We start from the raw sequence: 23,795 nt of genomic DNA, 5'->3' as shown, positions 1-23,795 counted from the left end.
CTAGGAGATATATCTTGCTCTAGTGTCCCTGTACATCACCAATCTGGCTATTCAGTCCAACTGTGTCATGCAAGTGATTGGCACTACGTATACGAATTTGCATAAACCTAGTCTTTCTAGCTTTGTGCAACCATTGATAGTTTTTCATAGTGAACCTATTTTCTCGCACTGGTTAAGGGCCTCAATTTTTATTTAGTTTCCACTATTACCTACTATAGTTACTGGAAACAACACTTTCTAGAATAACGAAATTTACCCAGAATGAGTGCCATTCTAGAATCTAGAACTGGTTGCACATGTATTAAGAAATGTTGAGGTTTATTCACCCTTCCAGGACTGGTTGTTCATAGGAAATGCAACAAATATAATTTTTGTAATCTGTTAGCAGGCTTTAAAGTCAAATGCTATTTATTAGCAATATCCTGTTGAACATATTCGAAATTTTTAAAGATAGAAATAACAAAAAACTGAAATGTATGCTACCCAATGATTTTAATTAGAACAATTAGTATTCTTCAAACAATGTGGCCTCTTCATCACTGTAATCATACCTTGAAGACGCCTTGTATTTAACATCAAAGTCCCCTGAATTAGAATTCACAAGCTATTTACTTATTCATCTATAATACTACAATCTCATACAAGGTCTTAGCAGGGTGGTAAACACGTAACTACACAGAAAGGAAGCAAGAAATAGGTGAACTACGTACAATATAGAACACGTTATTACGAACAACACAAACACAACAGGCACCGTATTTCCCTTAACTCCAGGTACAAACATGTATGAGAATAATTCATAAGAAAACAGAGCAGTGAAAGTCAGTGGCGTACCAACTATTTCTCGAGTGGGGGGGGGGGGGGGAAACCGCAATCGATCTGACTCTCTCCCTCTCTATTATATATATATATATATATAGAATTACTATTGTACTAAGCGAAAATGCCTGGAAATGCTTCTGTCAGTTATTTTTATGTTAAACTAACATAGACCTCTTTATCAATCACACATGGATAACCATGGAGGCCCGAAAACTTATTTCAATTTGCATTTACTTCTTGACACACTATAAAATTTATGATATAGGGACAAAAGGCAGTGGGTAAATAATTAGCGCAGGTAAATAATTAGTGCAGGTAAATAATTATGGCGCTTTACGTGCCAAAACCACGATCTGATTATGAGAAACGCCGTAGTGGGGGACTCTGGAATAATTTGGACTACCTCGGGTTTTTTAACGCGCACCTAAATCTAAGTACGCGGGTGTTTTTGCATTTCGCCATTCTATTTCGCCCATGCTATGCCCCTAGTTTTCCCTAGATATAAACACTAGATATAAACAAGATGCTTTGTTTAGCTCACCGGGGACACCGGAGAAACAAACTACGCATCTAGTATGATGCACGAAAACACATGGAAAGAATGATGATTTAGCAATAATCTGCAACACTTGCATTTAAAACAGTAGAGTGAAAGTTTCGTCACGCATTGCACTTGAAGTTATCCCTGTTTTCACGGAATTTCAAGTCCATATCTTGTGCAGTTGTCTTCGGAGTCTGGGAAACATTTCGACGAGCGGCAGTATGGCACTCTGGAACACATCAGTAACTTTCTGCAAAGGCTGCAATGAACCTAAACAGAATAAAGATAAATCACTCGCCACCCAGAACATTGCTTCCTACTTCGAATAGATAAGCACCGTGTCCCGCATAGTTTACCGAGGATACCGAGGGAACACAACTAAATACTGTGTATACCGCAGAAAAATTGGGACAAAGCGAGTATTCATTAACTGTTTTTAGAGCACGTAAGCAACCTTTATGGGTACACACCAAAAAGTGGGTGCCATTTCTTCAAAATATGAAATACCTGCTGTTCTTGCTCCTGTACAGAAACAAGTAATAGTGTAGCTCTTATTTAAAAACAGCCTGAAAATGAAACCGATAAAATCAGAAGTCACACAGGCCTTTAGAAAAAATTCAGTTCAGTGTTCTATTGGTATTGAAATGGCTCTGCGCGTTCGACAAAGGTCATTTTCACGAAAATATATATAAGTCGTGATTACACAATGAAATTCGATAGTTATACTTTTAATTGGTTTGATTAGATTTTTGATGGTGATAAGATACTGAGACTGCAACGCTATGTAGACTATCTCTGGACGGAGATGCAATGGTTCCAGCATTTGATAACCCAGCGATTTAATGCCGTTGCACACCAATTGTTGGGTGCGGCTGACTGTAATACTTTATCCGGACCTCTCCCTTCGCCCGCAGCTTAAATATAACAAGCCTAATTTGTTTTCAAATACGGTTAGGCGCTCCCAAAAAAGTAGGCATGATGCTAGTAGCGCAAGTGTACATTTTTTAGGGCGGGAACTGTCCAGCGTCAGGCCTCTCCGCAATGCAAGCGTGTATGGAGAATCCTGCGCGTCGTCCGCTAGAGCGTCATGAGGAGGCATAGAGACAATCCTCCCTGCCCAAGCAAGGGATACTTAGTAAAGAAAAGCATTCCTTACGTGGCCACTGTATTAAGAAAACAAATTCAGCCTCAGCTGTAGTTTTGTTGAACTTTCCGGCATGCATCCGAAAGTGCCCACTTTAAAAAGTGTGTGTGGGGGGGGGCGGGCAAATGGCCTATTTTTCCCCCCACTTTTGACAGTGGGGGGGCAAGTGCCCCCCCGGTAGATACGCCTATGGTGAAAGTAGATCAAAGCACGGATTTAAGTTGTTGAATTTCTGCATTTTTCAGAAGCGTGCAGGCTTTTTGCGCTGGTCCTCAATGTGCTGGTCCCCCAGAGACACAAGCAACAGAAGCAGTTGATAACCTTTGTCATGCTATCTGTCGTACAAGAACAAAGCCTCGCATGAAACTTTACTCTGACTGACCTCAAAGCGGATGGAGCCACTAGTCTACAGATGTACCGCCAGGGGTATGCATTGGTGGTCAGATAAGTATAGGCAATACTTAAAGGGTCAGTGTGCAGAAGATTGCATGTTAATTAAAATGACTTCATAGTGAAGAGTAAATGGCCAACAGCCATGGATGGCACCAGCATTTTTCTGTTGAAGAGGGGGGGGGGGGGAGGGGGAGGGCATGATTTTCAGTAGTGTGCTCTTAAGGGGGGCTCATGCTGATGGGGGTGCAGGAAGAAATATTCGGGGGTCAGTCCTCCCCCCCCAATGCAATAATGCCATTCTGTGTGCTGACGCAAGCTTCATTCCTGGACAAACAGGATTGAGGATAGAGTGCGCATGATAAAAATGGCCACACACACATGTGAACCCTGTCTATCAACAAATCATTCTATGCTTAAAAAGCAAAGGCAAGATAGCATACCAAACTGCAGTCCTCTTACCCAACAATAGACTTGCCAGCAGGGTCTATTGCAAAAAACTGAATGGCTGCCCTTTTGGAGCTTTCAGAGTTTAGAACAATGCAGACCAGTTCAGTGCATTTAGACTAAGATGACAAGAACAAATATTTTGTGAGCAAAACCCATGCTCAAACATTACGCTTACATCAACGGCATAATTCAATCACTCCCAAGCATTTTGGGCACGGTGTAAACACAAGCCACAGCACAGTACTGTATGCTTCTGCTAGACAAGAGTATGCAACTGCAACTATACCACTAAAAGTTGGTTTACTTTATGGAATTCCTAAAATTTTATTGATGCTCGTGAATGAACAAGTTAACTGCATAAAGCAGCAGTCCTTACAAACTAATCCAAGCTGCTCTAAACACTGTACAGTTAAAAAAAATGTATGCAAAATAGTGTGCCAGCTCTAATGAGGCAGTGCCAACACTCGGTTGCGGTTCAATAGCATGACCAATGTTGTAAAGACGACTGCAGTGCAAGCACTCCCACAGGCGTTTCAAGAAATTGTGTAACACACAATTATGCCTGCACAGCCGTAGCACAGAAGACTACAACAGAGGCTCAGATCTCGAATTTTAGATGAAGCAAGTCACAAGTCGGCCGCTGACAGAAGAGCTTAAGAAGCCATGAAACAGTTTGTCTAAAATTCTAGCACCTGCGCTGCTATGCCACCACTCTCACTTTGAAGGTTTACAAAGACCACGCAAGAGTGATCACTTCGAACAGATCCTTGAAGACCGAATTTCCTGGACAGTACCCAAGACTGCGAGTTGACACTTAATATATAAGTGGGTGCAATTTAGAGGCTAAACTGATATGTGTATTCACTACATCATGCATACTACTAGTGTGTTATGACCCAATTTATTTTACAAATCGTAACAGCTTTCTTTTCATTTAATCGGCTGCAGTATGCAAAGAGACATACAGGAACAGGCATTCATGAGGAGCAGTATACATTTACCAAACGACCATGTTCCACAAAAAGCTCGTAAATTAACACTTTCAATATATAGTCAAACGTCGTTGTAACTGAGCTGCATCTGACACGAAAACACTTTCATCACACTGAATATTGATTATAAAGATTTATTTGTTATGCCCTGATATCAGCGAGAAACATGTTCGATTTGCTTCATATGTGATAATTTCTTATATCTAGACTTTTCTTCCACTATGAACCACCTTGCTTCACAAAACTCTATTCTCTTGTTGGAACCACGCTATCACTACAATTGTTCAGTAATTTAATAAATTACTCAAAACAGATCTAGCCCCTGAAATTACGTAAATTATATTTCATAAAGGTTAGCGTTCACTATTTGATTTAAATTTAGTCAATCAAAATAACAAAAATGTCATCACACTAGAAGCTATAACTCACAGTAGGTATGATCAATAGGCTGTTGCTTCTATTTTCTAATGCAAATAAGGAAAAACCAAACAGACAAAGACACAGCACTGTCAGCTTTGCAGATTTAAATCCAGGAAAGTTGTAGTCATAGAAAATAATGTGTTTTCTTACTTATACCTTCTGAGACATCCTTCAATATGAGAAGTAATGTCCTTGTTAGCATGGAGGAATTATGGTTATGTTTTTGTTTGTGAGTTTCCCTCTATTTAACCGTGACAGATCAGCGACCTTCGTCAAATCATTTCAGCCTTTAGCCTCTGGCAGGCTCTGAACAGACCATCTGTAGAAATAAAACCAGAACATGTTGGAACATAATCATCATAATAAATATTCAACGAAAAAAGTCAAAATGAAATACTAACACATTTTGCAGCCCATTTGGGGGATGGATAACTCAAAACTGCTGCTCGATTACCTCTGCTGAAGAGAGCAGAAAGGTAATCAAACTTATAAGAGCAAATGCTCATTATATAGCTACAAATAATGATTTATCACACAAGTAATGTCTGTCTCTTCTTGCAATCTACCTGAAGAGGTGCAAGTGGACTGCCTGCCAAAGGCAACAGAAAATAAATCATTTGTGAACAACACATAAGTGTGCGTGACGCGGAGACACAACAAAACGTCTTCCATAGTTGTGGCACATTGACAGTTGATGTCAAAAGCAACGCAGGTGCGTCTCTTCACCCCAGCAAGTGCATTCTTCTGCATGCACCAGGCTGCCTCGTGACTGTCAGCTGTTGTGTGAAACTCTCACCCAAGAGCGTAAGGAAGATTTCGTGAGTTTGTGATATAACCCTGGCATATGCCTCCTGTCTGTTAAAGGCAAGCAATCAGGTATTGCCATATTTGTCTTATCTGGCCCATAAAAACTTTCACTGAAGTAGCACTTTTATCATTGCTTTCGTGCAATACACGCAACATTCTGTACTGGAACATTCACCGAATTTTGTCAATTTCATAGCGAGACGGGACCATCATAAACATGCCATGTGCGCATCCTGTGAACGCTGTAGTGCGTACTCAAAACTGACTCGAGCAAAGCTGGCCACTTTGGCATGTATGATGACGCATGTATAAGTATTTGCTAAACACAAGTAGAGTGATTCAATTTCATAATCACTGGACACACTCATCGCTGTCATTGCATTTGGAGTGTTTCTCTGATTCCTGAGCAAATGTTCACTATAAAAACAGTTGTATTCTTCTCAAACACAATGGTAAGACAACACGCAGGAATTTGTGTGTCCCGTCATTGCCCCTGTTGTTTTTCTGTGCTAAAACTTCTGGCTATATTGCTGCCTTACAAACCATGTGCACAATGCATGAAAATATCTCGAATAGAGTTGTCATAACAGGTATTTGAGAGATCTCATTAGCAGTGGATTAAAATTCAAGAACAAAATGCTACTCACTATCACTGGTTCATGCAAGCCCAAAACACTCAGTATTGGGCTGAGATTATTTGAATTGAGCTATGTTTTGGAGAAGACGAACATTATTAAAAGAGTAATGATGGCTGGTGACAATAATCACATAGCGGGAAAATACACCTTCCCCACCATATGAAATAAGACACAGTCATGGGAGTATGCAAGATATCAGAATGCTGTATTACATTGCTTTTATCATGTTACCAATAAAGCAGTGTTACAAAACGTTAGTAGCAGTACTTCTACTGGCACTAAGCATAAGAAACATTCATCACAATATGCACCAACGCGTGAATTAGTTTACCAATAACCGTAATCCCTGTTCTCTAGTGCAGTTATCATATAAAGCTATGCACCTAAATACAACGCACAGACAAGAAAATGAGCTCATAAAAGCTCATCTCAGGTGCTCAAAGGCACCTTTACTCGATGCAGTTGTTAAGGTTGTGCGTCACTCAATGTGTAAACATAAACAATATACCCAAGGAGACTGACAACGCACATGTTCAATACACAACTAAGTGTTACATAAACTTGCAAGAACTATGAAAGGCAAGCTAATGTCTGTCTATGAAAACATTGACTATTTTCCAATATTAAGTTTAACAAGCAAAGCCTGCAGCTCCAGTCTAATTACAAAAACTTGTGAGCTGTGCAACACATTTATGTCATGAAACTAAGAAGTATTGACAAATATGATACCAAGAACAGAGGTTGAGAAAATTGTAATTATCTTATGAGGCCTCTAAAATGCAACTTGATGAAGATCACTGATAAGATAGTGCTTGCAGAATGCAGAATGGTGGAAGCAAATATTACAAAACTTCACTCATTAAACCTTGCATGTCTTGGAACATTACCAGTGCATCAATAAGTTACTAATTGTTATATAAACTATTTTAAATGCTCAAAGTACATGAATGTGAGTTAGTGCATTCCTTTTTGGTACAACAGCTGCAGATAACTAGTTAAGACATACGATAGGCTAATATAAATGAAGGTACTCTAAACTTGCGCTAATCACAGTACAGTAGACTTCTGTTAATTCAAGTCCGATTAATTTGATTTTTCAGTCAATTCGAACTCAGCCGAAGGTGCCAGCCGGCGTCCATGCATTTCTACAAGCCCAAACTTTCGTTATTTCAATGCTAAATTTGGCCTTTGCAGGATAATTTGATTTGGCCAGTCAGCACGCATGTGCCTCACCCCTATGGTGACCTTGAAAGCAACTCCTTTAGTGGGAGATCCTTCTCCACAGAGCTTAGGGGAAAGTGAATGCACTGAACACACATCATCTCTCGTCGAAACGCCTATTTTCGGCCCACTCTAGGAAGATTTTTAAGCAATACCCACAGCTCACAATGTCTGATTACAGTATTTACCCAATTCAAAGTGTGCCTTCTTTAACCAAAAATTGGGCCGGGAATTGCCTGCACGACGCAATTAGACACAAAACCAAAGCCGCCTTTGCAATGCTCACATTCTTTGCCGCATAACCAGGACATATAACGGCGAAGCTGACTTTAGGAAACTGGTCACCATTGTGCAACAATGTTTCTTTCTAAAAAAAATTAGTGCACGTTGGCATTTCTAAATTGTTCAGGAGCTTTATTCTCATTTGTATGTTAGTTTACTAATTTGGATGCATAGAAAGTAGGTGTGCACATTATTCAGGGGTGCGTTAGAATTGGGCACATACTGCCAAATTAATCAGTGGTTTGTTCTGGCGTTTTTATGAATCTTGTTTCATACAAACCGCCAGATAACTCAATAAATTTCTTAGGTCCCGTCAGAGTTGAATTAACAGAAGTCAACTGTACGAGAGGCAATAATTCTTTGCTTCATCTTATCAGCAGCTCAATCTGCAGCTTGTGCGACAGTCATTGAACAAACATCAACTTGGGCAAACTGCAAGTGGCAGCATGTACAACAACTTTGCAGGTCCAGATTACCGCTTTTTTGTTGAAGTAGTTGCAGCAACCAAGTGCACAAATTTGGCTACAACTTCGTGGCATCATTGTACAAGTTGCAAACCCACAAAAAACGGAAGTCACATATTGGTTTCACATTGATCCATGTAAAATAGCAGTAGATCGACATGATGCCTGCAACATGTTCTGTGTTGAGTTTTTATTTGTCATAACTTAAGTCGTTACTTGAATTATACGAATATTTTGTTCATTCCCTTGCTCACTGATGTTGTTGTTCCACGTCCTCGGTGCAGAAGTCTAGTCGCATTAAAAAAAAAGTACGCCTTGATGAACGCAGCAAAGCGGCAGACCGCATACACTCTCACAACATTAATTTCTCTATCCTGTTTTTACGGGTATCATATGAAATCATTTTATAGTGCACACAATCAGACACATCCTCACCAATGCAACTAAATTGAAATCATACACGTGACACAGTTAGTGCATATTCGATGTCTCAGTTCACACAGGAGGTCAGAACAACCAAAGCTGCTTGACGGGCCCCATAATAACATGCACTAACATTACAACACAAGCACATTCTTGAAATGCACTACCTATTTCGGATACTCATACAGATAATATATAACATAATATAAATGCAAGGAACATAATTAAAACGGTGGCTAAGGCCATCGTGCGCAATACAATAGAAAAACAAGGGGAAAACAACAATGTATATATGTTAAAGTATTAGCATCAGTAATGACAAACACCAAATACTGCCACCTAACAGCTAAGCAAAGAAACAGTAAGACACTGAAGTAAACAAAATACCAATAAAAAAAGCATTACGGAAACCTGTGACAAGATGGCATAACACTCATAAGAAGCATTGTGCAGTGCACAACCTGAAACACGGTAGAACTTCGTTTACACGTAAGGGAGGATGAAAGTGCATTAAAATGTGCTTACACTTTCTCAAGTGTGCACCTTTACACCTGATACAAAAAACTGGTGCCACATAAAAAGCAGTGACAAGAAGACGCCAGCTGTAGGCCCAGTACACTGGTATGTCTGCAAAGTTAAAAACACTGACAGTACAAGGATAGAGCTCCTAAATATTAGAGCATGTCTTTTGTTCCGAAATGGTATTTTCAATCTGCCACAAAGTTCTTAATAGCACCTGCAGGTTACATTTACGCTTAAACACAGGCTATACAAGCTGTGGCACCAATCACAAAGCAGGGAAGTTACAGCTTGTTTAATCTCATTAGACACACAGTACTGCGTACTTGTGAGTACTAAAGCATCCTTACAATGAAGCAATGCTATTTGCACAGACAGTTTTTCTAAACCTTTAGGTTAACATAAGCGTACAGCGTTTGCCAGATTATTTTAAGTATGTAGGAAGCACTATGTCACCAAATAATGAAGATGTACAGTCGCGTTGGAATTCTATGAGCTGCAACATGGTGCACGTTTTCAAAAGGGCTCCAAGACTGCACAGCAGCGCGAACAAACAAAAGATTGGTGCAATAAAAACATTTTAGGTGACGGTAATGCGTTCAGCATTGAATCAATATAGCGACACAACGCATTGCCACTGTCAAAACGAGTTATGTATGAGGCGTGTGCTGCAGCAGGACTCATCCTTCGCGCTTCCCCCAAGATCACTCGGCGCCACCTAGTGGCACAGCCGTGAAGCCTAAGTGTGGTCTCCGAAATGCATGGCGCGCCGGCATTTGCGAAACACATCATGCAGAAACTGGACTCCTCTCTCGCGCTTTTTTCTTGACACACTGCGCCATCTAGCAACGCTGCTGAGAAGTCCGCGCGGGGCCTCTGAGACAAGAAGCGTGGCACGCTGGTGCGTGCTAATGCCGAGTATTGTTCCCTCACCTGCTGCAACACCTATTGGTACATGCTCAGTGACCAATGCTGCCAAGAGGTTCATAGAAGAGCGGCACATACCCAGTGCATTCATGGCGCAGCATGCTAAAGTGTTGGCGTTAAAATCATGCATTGAAAAGCGGCACATACTAGGTCCGTTCGATTCGCCAGCACCACTGTGAACCAGTTCACAACGGTTCACGAGAAGTTCAGAAATTGTGCAGCTCGATTCCTGCGGTGCAGGCACAGCGCGACACTGGAAATTAATGGCAAGGTGCAAACACGGTGCAGGCGTTATGTTATATCCGACTAATGTGCACGGAGTGCGTGAGTTTGAGAGGTCCTCAACTGCAGGTATGATCGCCTTCTGTGGTGTAAATACACACCACATTTGCGTAGATACATCAGACGTGCATAAGCGGGGTATTAATGGCGCCCATGCCCTTCTGCTGCATCGTCTGCTGCGCTGCTGCTTCGCACGTGTATGCCTGCACCAAGGCGTCACCGACAGTGGAGTGGGTGCAGCAAAATCATGAACCAGCCCTGCACCTTTCCTGCACCTTTTGAAACGAACGGCATGGTTCAGCGGACGCCATTGCTGCACCGCTGAAACGAATGGCAGGGTGCAGCACCTCGTGAACTGATTCAGGCGGTGCAGGCGAATCGAACGTACCTACTCTGTGCATGTATGGCTTTCATAGATTATGAAATGGCATTTGATTCAGTAGAGATACCAGCAGTCATAGAGGCAGTGTGTAATCAAGGAGTACAGGAGGCATACGTGAATATCTTGGCGAATATCTACAAGGATTGCACAGCAACAATGGTTCTCCACACGAAAAGTAGAAAGTTACCTATCAAGAAAATGGTCAGGCAAGGAGACACAATCTCTCTAACGCTATTCACTGCATGCTTAAAGGCCCAACCGCATGCACGCGATATTCAAGCGACATCGACAAGCGACGCGACAGGCACACCCTGTCGCGCTGTCGTGTCGCGGAGTGGAGCAACCGCATGAACGCGACATCGCGAAAAAGAGTAGCGACGGATTTACATTGTTGTGCGAATAAATGTTATCTTGCGCGCTTAAAGAAATCTCAATTTTATCAAAAGGTCAATGTTTTATCTAGACCTAGCTAAAATATGCTATCATCCCCAGAGAAAATCCGTCCCATGCATCGCCAGTGGAACTCCGTCCCATGCCGCCAGCGTAAGGTGCCGTGGCGCCATCTGTTGAGTAAAACTTAAAACACTTTCTCGGCTCTCGGTGGCGTCTCAGGCCTAACAGCGTCAAAACAAAACAGCCGATCTCAATAATAACGACAAGAGAGCGCCGACACTTAGTCTTCAGCTAGCGATGAGGTGAAGCGATGACTGATTGTACTATTTATTTTTCGCTGTCACAGCAGAGAGCAAGTTGCAAGAGCGAATTCAGATCGAAGCGGGCAGACTGATTGCTGCCATGTTGTTGTGCAATCGCTGTCCCCAGCGGATGTCGTCGCGCTGACTTCCGGGCGACAAGCGATATTTTCTGGCTGGCCAGAAACCGGCGACACGACCAGCGACAGCGACGGATAGCCCTCCGCGACGGCAAAACCTGTCGCTCGTCGCCATCGCTTGTCGCTGTCGCTCGAAAATCGCGTACATGCGGTTGGGCCTTAAGAAGTATTCAAGCGCTTAGACTGGGAAGGCTTAGGAGTGAGGATCAACGGCGAATATCTCGAAAACCTTCGGTTTGCAGATGACGTTGTCCTATTCAGCAACAATGGGGACGAATTACAGCAATTGATTTAGGACCTTAACCGAGAATGTGTAAGAGTGGGGTTGAAGATTCATATTCACGAGACAAAGATAATGTTAAATAGCCTGGCAAGAGAACAAGAATTCAGGATCGCCAGTCAGCCTCTAGAGTCTGTAAAGGAGTACGTTTATCTAGATAAATTACTCACAGGGGACCCTGATCACGAGAAAGAAATTTACAGAAGAATAAAATTGGGTTGGAGTGCATACGGCAGGCATTGTCAAATCCTGACTGAGAGCTTACCACTGTCGAAAAGAAAAGTACAATCATTGCATTCTACTGGTGCTAACATATGCGGCAGAAACTTGGAGGTTAACGAAGAAGCTCGAGAACAAGTTAAGGACCGCACAAAGAGCGATGGAACGAAAAATGTTAGGCCTAACGTTAAGAGACGGGAAGAGAGTGGTGTGGATCAGAGAAGAAACGGGGATAGCCGATATTCTAGTTGACATTAAGCGGAAAAAATGGAGCTGCAGGCAGGCCATGTAATGCGTAGGATGGATACCAAGAGAAGGGAAGCGCAGTCGAGGATGGCAGAAAACTAGGTGGGGCGATGAAGTTAGGAAATTTGCAGGCGCAAGTTGGAAGCAGCTAGTGCAAGCAGCTAGTGCAAGACAGGCGAGGTCGCACGGAGAGGTCTTCGTCCTGCAGTAAACATAAAGATAGGCTGATGATGATAATGATGATGACCCTGTGCATTTGTGGCGCATCCCGCTAAAGCGTCGAGTTACTGCCCTTGAGGAACCCGTATGACGTGGGTTTGATTAGAGCACTGCACGGGCCTGATTTTTCGGCCCGGGCCCGCTTTACGAGGCCCGAGCCCAGCCCGGGCCCGTAATACAAAGCCCGAGCCCGGCCCGGGCCCGGGCGTACATGACCGAGACCAGCCCGGGCCCGTGGTTCCAAGCCCGGGCCCGACCCGGGCCCGTGTAACTGAGCCCGGGCCCGGCCCGGGCCCGGGCGTTCATTACTAAGCTTAGCTAGGGCCCGCGTGTGCATGACCAGGCCCGGCCTGTAATAAAAAAAATCTTTTTTTTTTACTTACAGATTGTGCCGTATCTGTCAGCCTCACTTTCAAGAGGTTTAATCAGCTGCAGTATATAAGCAATAAAGGGCCGAAATATTTGTTTCTCCCACGGGAACATCAGTAATCCGGCCCATTGCCTGTGCTACTATTTTTCTGGTGGTGCGCATGCACTTACCTTGATTTGTACGATATAGTTCTATGATGTCATTTAGCATGCAAATATACAGGGCATTTCATTTTAGCTGAACCAAAATTTTAAAGATTGCCTGTGGCAGATAGTGCAATTATAATCCTTGATCTAAACTACTCGATGAGGTGGCCATTATTTCCACGAGAAATCAAAATGCCTAATTGAATAATTAACATAATTATGCTAATTAATGTTTTAATTAATTATTTTATGGCACATCTTTCAATCTACGAATTATAGCCGCCGAGTTCGCAAGGCATATCCACCTGGAACGAATTCTCAGGACTAAACCAGTTTCGAGATAATAATTTTCAAAGTGTCCGACGAAATCAATCGAATCAAATCAATTTATTGTCCAGTTTACATGCTGGACGGTCATTTTGGACTAAAAGCTACATATGTAGCTGGGCACGCCATGTAATGCGTAGGATGGATAACCGGTGGACCATTAGGGTTACAGAATGGATACCTAGAGAAGGAAAGCGCAGTCGAGGTCGGCAGAAAACCAGATGGGATGATGAAGTTAGGAAATTTGCAGGCCCAAGTTGAAAACAGCTAGCGGAAGACAGGGGTAAGTGGAGATCACAGGGAGAGGCCTTCGTCCTGCAGTGGACATGAATAGGCTGATGATGATGATGATGTAGCTTGACGTGACCCAAAAGACCAGGCAAGGCAATAGTACAGCAAACAGTGTGCACACATGCACAATAATTCACATATATTTCTAGCTATCGCTGGAATTCCTCATAGACGAAATAGCTATGAACGGAAAGACAAAGAATATTTGCGTCACGGCGAGTTAACAGAATTGGAAAAACTTTTAACAGAATGCATTTTAAACAACACTACAATAACAATACTAGCTATACAAAACAACGCAACACCACCTATACAACATAGCACGAGACTGAATTTTACAAGATCAACATTTGCTAAGAAAACGAAACAGGATTTATATTATATACTCAGAACCATACACAAAGGCAGAATAATAATCACATCAGATACACTACAAGCGACCAAAATGTCAGCTGAGTTCTTTCTTACTGAAATTACCGCCATTTTTGTATCTGTTCAAAGTGAATGGTAGGTAATGTATTAACGACTGAAGCTTATAGAGTGTTCTGAAGTATGGAATGGACTATATCTCAGGATTTCTTGTGTTCGCATTAATGCGACGACACTCTAAGGATGCTAATTGTTTTATGTAGTTCCAAGCTAATTCTGACATTGATGGCCTAATTGAATATTTAACATAATTACGCAAATTAACTTTTTAATTAATTATTTTACGGCACATCTTTCAATCTACGAATTATAGCAACTGAGTTCGCAAGGCGTATCCACTTCGAACGAATTCTCAGGACTGAACCAGTTTCGATATACTAACTTTCAAAGTGTCCGACGAAATGCATGGGCGTTCCAGTTAACCTTTTGAGGAAAACGCTGTTTTATGCATTGAAGCACAAAAGTAACTGGCCTTAGCGCTAAAATAATGCCATAGTATTAAAACTGGTAATAGTGCGATCGCAAAAGCGGTAACATGGAAATGGTTTCAGGAGTGGTTCTTTGTATAATTTATTTTTCCTTACGCGGAAACAATGTTTGTTTTTGCGGAAAAAAAAAAAATAGCGTAGCTTGCACTGGCGGCGCAATGCTAAAGAGACAGCAGAGAAGATGGGCACCAGCTAGTCCTGGCTTCTGGGCTAGGCTAAGCACTACCAAGTCATCCCCAGCATTTCCCGGAATTGATTTATTATTGATTGATTATCGTTTAGCTATTGATTGGCTATCGATTGTCTATTGCAAGATATTGGCCACGTATTTGGGATAGGTTAAGCACTACCAACTTATCCGAATTTATTGATTATTGATCAATTATCGATTAGCTATTAATTGGCTGTCGACTGGCTATCGTAAGGTATTGGCCACGTACTTGGGCTAGGCTAAAGTCATCCCCAGCATTTTCGGGAATTTATTTATTATTGATCGATTATCGATTAGCTATTGATTGGCTATAAATTTCCTATCGATATGCAATTAGTCCCCACCATTCTTAGCTAGACTTAACCAGGCTCAGCTTCGCTAGTTCACAGGTGTATGTGCCACTGCGCTTGGACCCTTTCTGCACTGCTGCCAGGATCAGCCGACATTTTTGGATTCAGCGGACACATTAGACCCGGCTGAAACACCTCCGCTGTTAAAAATGAGAACTCCATTTTCTTTGATAAGATATAGTCACCTGATAAGATATACAGTCAAGAGAGCGGTGTGGATCTGAGAACAAACGCGGATAACCGATATTCTAGTTGACATTAAGCGGAAAAAATGGAGCTGGGCAGGCCATGTAATGTGTAGGATGGATAACCAATGGACCATTAGAGCTACAGAATGGATACCAAGAGAAGGGAAGCGCAGTCCAGGACGGCAGAAAACTAGGTAGGGTGATGAAGTTAGGAAATTCGCAGGCGCAAATTGGAATCAGCTAGCGCAAGACAGGGTTAATTGGAGATCGCAGGGAGAGGCCTTCGTCCTGCAGTGGACATAAATATAGGCTGATGATGATGATGATGACAGTCATCTTGCACGTGTCATTTCAGCTTGGTACAGAATGCATTGAAACATGCAATGCATAACGGTCGCGTGTGTTCGAAGGCCTAATTAGGCCCTTCAATGAGCGGGCCCGAGTCTGGCCCGGGCCCGTGGCTTCAAGTCCGAGTTCGGCCCGGGCCCGCGGCCTCAAGCCCGAGCCCGGCCCGGGCTTTAACGCGGCTTTAAGCCCGGGCCCGGCCCGAGCCCGCCGACAAACGCTTTGGACGGCTCGGCCCGACCCGCAGGCCGCGCCGGGCCCGAGCTTTCGGGCCGGCCCGGGCCCGTGCAGTGCTCTAGGTTTGATTTCATCCAGCATCAGAGAATTTTAAAAGAATCGTTTTCATCATTCTAGAGTAGCACATTCCTCGTGGCACATACCTCGTTGCCCAAGTTGGCATCAACGACGTTCATTGAAAATCATCGCAGACCCAGTGGAACATAACCACTGCTTCAAGTTGGCATTAAAGAGATTCATAGAACAGCGGTACCTACAGAGTCCCGCATCTACAGTTATCCATGTCGGTGTGAAAGAGGTTCGTTGAAGAGTGGCACACATGTACACATACTCGGTGACCAAGTTGGCGGGAAGACTGTTAGATACAGCCCCCGGAAAGTACGTGAAGTACCCCAAGAATTGCAACACCATAGAGGCTTGGGCTAGTCGGTACATACTCGACAGGGGAACAGCGACAGACAAGAAGGGAGACACACACCTGCTGTTACCCTGGCGAGTACCCTAAGAATGCCGACTCATTAATACCAGTAATTGTAAAGGGGTTTAGTTATGCAAATATTCGTATGTCAGCGGCATTTCGAGCATGGGCACTGTGTTGCAGCTCATATTGCACACTACTGTACATTAGAAGAAAGAATGAATGATGCTCACGTAAGGGAACGCAGGAAGATAATAATATGAACAATGAGACAAACGGAAGAAAAATGTAAGGTGTCTCGGTGATCGAACAAAGCTAACAGAGCTAAGGTCAATCAAATGGAGGTGGACAGTCTTCCAGCATAACTTCACCCCTCTCCCCCCCCCCCCTTTATTTAAATGCTCCATTGCACACATCCACACAATGGCTAAGGGCACAGTGCCATGGGACCTCTTTCCAATTAGTATCTGTATCTAGTGCAAATGAAATTGAAATAAAAAAAATATTTGGCTGCAATGAAGAACAGAAAGAGGATAACCTAGAAAATACTTTATACCTGTTCCTCAGAAAATGTGACAATATTGAGTCTTAATACAAATCCTAGTAGTACATATAGTATGTATACAGTGTAGACCGCTTATAACGCAAGTCGCCGAAGTCGCGAATATCTGCACTATTAGCGGTACCACACTATAACCAAAGCAACAATATTCAAGGTCCACACATATGCAAAACGTGCACTGAGCCACCACGCATATGCGTCAGTCGAGGAATGCGGCTAGAATGTTTGCATTCAATTCAAAGTCAAATCTCGTTATTTCGAAATAATTCACGCGGCGGCGCCTCCGACTGGCATTGCTCCGGCACTGCCATAAAGTAAAAGCTTAGGGGAGACCCCTCAATGTCGCGCGCGAACAAAACAAAAACAAAAAAAGAAAAAACGCGGTGGAAATTTCACCCTCTCTCAAATGGCAAAGTCGCCGATTCGGCGTTGCGCCGGAAGATGCGTGTACGTGCCGACGTCTCAGCCACACTACCATAGCCATGCGTAGAAAATGGCAGTGAACCCTTCTTTCTCCTTTATGCTTCCTCTACTTTCTAGTCACGTGTCGACCTTGCACGCTGCGGCTACGACGCAGAGGGAAGCAGCGGCGCTGTCCCAGGCCGGCCAACGAAACTGCCTATGCCGGCAAACGCCCGCTTCCCGATGTACATGACTGTACGGCAGAAAACGAAACTTCGGGGAGCTGGCGCGGGGCCGGCAGGAGCGGCGGCCTGCACGGCGGCGGGCGCGCACAGTGACAGTCGAAAGTCAGGGAGCTACGAGGGAGGGCGAGGGGAGCCACCGAAGCGGCGGAGTTGCCAAGGCGAAATCCACTTCCCTACCGCCCTCCTCCCTCCCATTCCACGGTCTCCGCGTGCGCCCTTCGCCGTGCCGTGCCAGCGCCGCCCGCTCCCTGAAGTATCGTTTGCTGCTGTTATCGTGAAACGAGCGTTGGCCGGCGTCGGCAGTTTCGTGGCCCTCGCTCGCTATGCGCGCCGGATATTTCACGACTCGCACTCAAGATTCTGGTTTAAGCCTCACTGGCTGTTCGTTCGCACCACGTGCCCTTCTCCTCCACTTCGTCTCTCTTTCTTCCTCGAGCACTCCTTGGGGCGCCCGTTTGAGGGGAGCGTTCGCCGTCTCCGCTGACTTCCGTACTCCCAGGCGGCCGCACTGTAACCGGTATTTCGTTTCCCGCAACTGCACTATAAGCAATACGTGTATACATGGAGTGCTATGGGAAAATTAACGGGAGTCTGAAAAGACCGCACTATATCCGGTCCTGCACTACAAGTAGTTACGTTATAAGTGGTCTATACTGTGGTACTGTGTGTTTGAACATCTATTATGATAAACAGATGCTAGAACATATTGAGAATTTCAAACAAATGCAGCATATACCGGGCGTTTCAGCAACACACTTTAGGAGAGCTGCGACTTAGGCTGGATTGTATGGCATTTCTGTAAATGCAGCTATGAGAGCGTAAAAACAAAAGACACCTTAATGGAACAGTGAACGGCCATTTGGCTGCTCACTGTTCCACATGCTCGTGCAGTGTGCCGTTCCAGAAGCACAAAGCTGTAGCCGATTGCGGTCAATAACAGGCACTGGAGACTAGGAAAGCGTTCCTGACACAACTGCCTGCAGAACTGTGTGATAATGAGGTCGCCTATCTGGCAGACTGGTGCCATGCATTGTTTCCACAATAGTACCTCTTATTTTGTAACCCCTCTATTGTACCTCCATGTGTATATGTGCCATTTATTTTGTTTTATTATTTCTGCAGAGTTTATATATTTCGATATCTGCAATAAATCTAGTACATGGTTGCAATCCAAAGCTGCGTGTGTGGCCCCATAATGTGGCCCTGCGTTTATGTGCTGTTATACGTAGTCACATTTTTGAAAATTTCTCTGACAGCTTTTACCAATTACTGAACATTGGCAAATCAAGGCAAGCAATTTTGCTCACCAAAATTCACAGCAGTGATGGACATAGGAAACTGTGATGATTGCTAAGAAACATAATTGTTTACTAAATTTCATCAACCGGCCTCTTATCTGGCAATGTTAGCACACATGTTACAATTGAGGAATCAAGAGCTGTCACCACTGAATGAACACCCACTTAGTCAAAATTGTGATACTAGCCCAGTAAAGATGATGTGGGTCCCCAATCAGATTAACCTTCCAAGAAAACTTGGCCAATCAAAGAGAGACATGCAGACAAGCCTGATTAGGAGGAAGTCTTTTAATATGTGTAAAATGTTTTCTAACGTGCTAAAGAAATTTTCTAAAGTTTTCACCAAGTCCCGCAACAATATCTATCAGCCCTATGTGTGCTTCCTTTGTTTAGCCCTACGCGGCCACTATTACACTATGAGAAAATCTGTGGGATGCCAAGACAAACACAGTGTTTCTGATAGGAAGGGTACTGGGCGCGCAGTGTGTAACAAAGTAAATCCATGCATAATGTAAATAGACCAAAAGCGTGTAGTATGGAAGCCAATGAATGCACCGTGCACAGGCACTTTTTTGAGGCAGTCATCAACGATTCTATGTCAATGCAGGCAAAATGGTGGCTGGTACAGATGCTGTGATTGAAACAACAGGAGGAGCTGCATCCGGTGTTGCCGAACAGAAGCACTGATGTCGCGTGAGGAAGCCGTCCGAGAGCAGCGTTCAAAAGCTGGCTGCATGCTCCTGTTGCAGGTGCTCGTGGAGCTGTTCACCATACCTGAAAATTCGGTTGCAGAACCGGCACCGGTAGGGACAGGCACCGTGCCGCCGCAGGTGCAACTTCATGTTGCACTTCTGTGCGAACGTCCTGGGGCATAACTCGCACTGATACGGCCGCTCGCCCGTGTGAACACGCTGGTGACGATTCAGCGCTTGCTTGTAAACGGTTGAGTAGCTGCAGATATTGCACTGATAGCGCAGCACGTTCAGTGGAAGTGGTGCAGCCAAGGCTCCTCGGCTCGAGGATTGGTTGCCACCGTACAGCGTACCTGTAAGTAAGGGAGAGAGGTACGGGCAAAATGTGAAAGTGTCCTGCAAGACACCACTAAGAGATACCTGCCCTCACGATCATCATTATAATTAATCATCAGCCTATTTTCAAGTTCCCTATAAGAAGAAAGCCTCTGCCAGTGGTCTCCAGATACTTGCGACCTGCGTCAGCTGGCTCCAGACCCTACCTGCAACTTTCCTTATCTCATCAGCCAACCTTCTGCGACATTCCCTTTCTTCAGCATGCATCCTGTTACTTTAGTGACACACAGGTTATCTGCTCGACAAATTAGGTGACCTGTCCGATTCCAACCCTTCACTTTTAACCTCAACTATAATATCAGCTATCAGTTCACTGTAATCCTTACTGCCGTCTTCCTAAAACACTTGAAATCCTATCAAGAATTGACTGGCGGGCTAGTTGGTTCATGATCACAGAAAACCAGCACTAGAAGACGGGACGGGATAGGGGATAGGAAGGAGCACACAGACGCTGCACTGAAATCCTAATATCACTGAAATGCTAATATCAACAATTCTATACCTCAAGTGAAAAACATTGAAGGGCGGTCAAAGCTGAATGCACTCATCTATCGAAAATCGTGTGATAAGCAAAAGTTTTTAAAATTATTGCGATGAAATGCACAAGCAAAATGAAACTCTTTCAGATAGTAACATAATTTTCAAACGCAACTTTTTTCTTTAATATCCGGAATCTCTGCAATATTAACCAACAGGTGACACAATATATTAGAGAATATAGCACATTTTTTTAGAGCCTGTTCTAAGCAATCAAAAGGAGACTGTTCTAAGCAATCAAATTTAAGCACGTAACCTGAGGATAAATTCAGTGCTACCATTCATGTCATAGAATCAATAGAAAAAGCACACTACAAAACAACACATGCAACTGCTATGACCTTGGCTTACATTTTAAAATGAGAAAATTGTGGTGCAGATATCAAACAAGCCTAAAATATATGTACAATCAGTGGGCCTTATTCAAAGATGCATGGCAATGAACTTGCCAAAAAGAAAGTTTCAAGCAATCAGAGAATCGCAAGGAGGTAGATGGATACAGGACAACCACAGATAGCAGAAAAGCTCTCCAGCCATCGAGGAACACAAATGACAACCGTCAACATATGAAAGCACATGTACACACAACATTGGGCATCACTACGGTTGCAAAAGGAAAGAGCAATGACTGGGAGAAACACTGGCATTTAAAGTTGAACTCCTCAGTCAAATCGAAAGAATTTCAGTGCAAGTAACAAAAAGTCAACGATCATGAAAATATGAAGCAAACACGAGATCTGCCAAAGGCACTGCACATTTAACCCCATAACTCTTATGAGAAATTTCGAAAAATTAATGAGAAGTGCAAATTTTTTTTAAAATCTGTTTTCTTTTGCCTTCTTTTTCAGAACTTTTAATACCACGAATGCCTGTTCTCATTGAAAAATATAAAAAAGACATTCTGTATTATTTAATTATGTGTGAAAATTACAAGATAGTGAAACCTATGTCATGACGAGTTGGCTTGTCATTGTCAATTAAGTTGAACACAATGAGAAAAGCTGTGAAAAACAGCTGGCAGAAAAAGTTAACAACTTCCTTGTCTGGTGCTTACATTACTGAACACAGAGCATGAACACATTATATACACCTATTTATTTTTGGCTAGTTCAATGCTTTGCAGGGCAATTGTAAGCTTCACCGGTGGTAACAGTACAATGACTCAATATGGTTCATTAGCACCATTTATTTTTATGCGAGACACTACGGACTGTGTGGCAAGACGATTGAAAGTAAGAATGTGTGCTCCACTTTTACAAACCATGCCGCCCCACAAGAACATGATGTAAATTGTTGAACAAAAGCATATTTTAGAGGGCGAAAAATTAGTAAAAGACTGCGGTATTCCCACTTCTTTTTCTGCAACAAGTGTCTCAGCCTCTATGTAGACCAACTTAAAGGGCATGTTAACTTCGACATGCACATTAAAAACCAGTTGTCCTTACGCTGACAACCAGGAATGGCCCACTTTAGACACCACCCTGCTCTTGCATTGGAATACATCTTCCCGCACCTAAGGACTGCATTAACCCTCTAAAATCACTCCCACTTCATCCTCAGGGCTTTGCTCAGAGACACGTATGCCAGGCACAGGTGGCTTGAAGAAGGTAGTTACAAGAATCTTTTCACCATGCTACATGCACAACATTATGGTGCTTGCGACAGCCTGCACCTCTAAACAGAACAAGTGGTGCCTCTGGTGGTGTGGAGCAGTACTAGCCACCTCAAAGCGTGTTTGTGCATCGTGTTCGTGAGTGTCGTTCCTTTGCCGGGACGACAGTGGTCTGAAATGGTGGCACCACATATGGTTGTGTGTACGCCTGGCAAAAGAATTATATAAACATTTCCTGGCCACTGCCAAAGAAAATAAAAATTCTCTTGAAAGTTTTGGGACAAGCACAACGGGATTTTTGAACTAGAGCAGCATGACGTGCATAATAAAGAACAGCGCATACAGTGTTCAAGCAGTGTGTTTTTCCAAAGGTAAACACTAATGAGAATGTCTTTGCTATTTTTTAATGCAGTTTACCGAATTTAATGCAGTCTACCAAATAGAAAAAAAAAGAAGCGTCTAGCCGTATGCTCAACCTATGCGTCTGGTAAAATGAAGTGAGTACAAGAGTATGGATAAGGGTGTCACTCATACAATCTATACGGCACAGCAGCATGGTTTAAATTCTCTGTAGATATTCTGGTACATGAAACTGGACGCAGAGCTTGGCTTGGTACATTATATAGAAATATAGTAGCTGCCTCCCATTTATGGGAGCAAGCCATACAGATATTGAAGTGCATTGCTCTGCACATAGCACTCCAGTTTACCAGAATGATTTACTGCACATGCACGCACTTTTCCAAACAGTAATATGCACCTTACACTTGTTTCAAGTTAGCTTACACGTTGCACTTGCATTTTGCATTGAACAATCCGACAAGACATAACACTTGCAAACCTTATAAGAACGTTACACCAAAAAGAACTAATTGAGAATCAAGAATCACATACGAGGAACAAAAACCGACGCAGTTACAATGGTAATCAACACGCTATATTGAAAAAGCTTTTAAAGCTAATGTGATTCTGCCCTGCCAGCGAGGGCAAAACTAAAGCATCATCAGAAACCCTGTAAACACTTTTACTGACTTGCTCCAACGACTGAACACTGAGACATACTTCCACGTTCTCTCTAAAGGAGCTCGGAGCCACACATCCTTTCTGTCCGAGATGCACTGCCATAGGTAACATAAAAATTATGACTGTCATGCTATCTTCAATTGTAAAAACCGAGCATTGGTTATAACTGGGATAAATTATAAGTGGGCTCAACTGTACCTTAGCAGCACAAACATACACCATACAGTTTCCTGTGGCTGCTTGTGCTACAATGTCGTAGTGTAAAGAATGAAAACGTCTGTATGAAACACACGAGTGCAGAGTTTGTTGAACAGCTCACACTAAGGCTTGTGCAACAACCTCGAAGCACACAGGAGGAAACTGAGGACGATTCCTCATGAAGCGGTTCGTGACACACGCACGTGCGCCCAGAGCTTTAGGCACGCTGATCAGGCTGGGACAGAGGGCGCTGCACCGACAGCCGCCGCGGCCACACAGGCACTGATGGCAGGGTGGAGGCAGAGGCGTGCTGCGGCTCTTGTTGCTAGAAAGTCTGATGCCAACAGCAGATGGAGTGCCTGCGCAGGCATGACGCATCAGTGCACCACCCCCCAAACAAGCTATCTGGCACGAGTGTCTGTACACAGCCTCGGTTTGGCTCATGGGGTTTATATCTGGGCCGAGTTGGTACGGATGCACTGATACAAACTGCATGACAAGATGGGACACAGAGGGAGGAAGGGAACAGC

Source organism: Dermacentor silvarum, chromosome 10, assembly GCF_013339745.2.
Source record: "Dermacentor silvarum isolate Dsil-2018 chromosome 10, BIME_Dsil_1.4, whole genome shotgun sequence".
Taxonomy (NCBI): Eukaryota; Metazoa; Arthropoda; class Arachnida; order Ixodida; family Ixodidae; genus Dermacentor; species Dermacentor silvarum.
The sequence above is the reverse complement of the archived record's forward strand: the minus strand, read 5'-3'. Positions refer to the sequence as shown.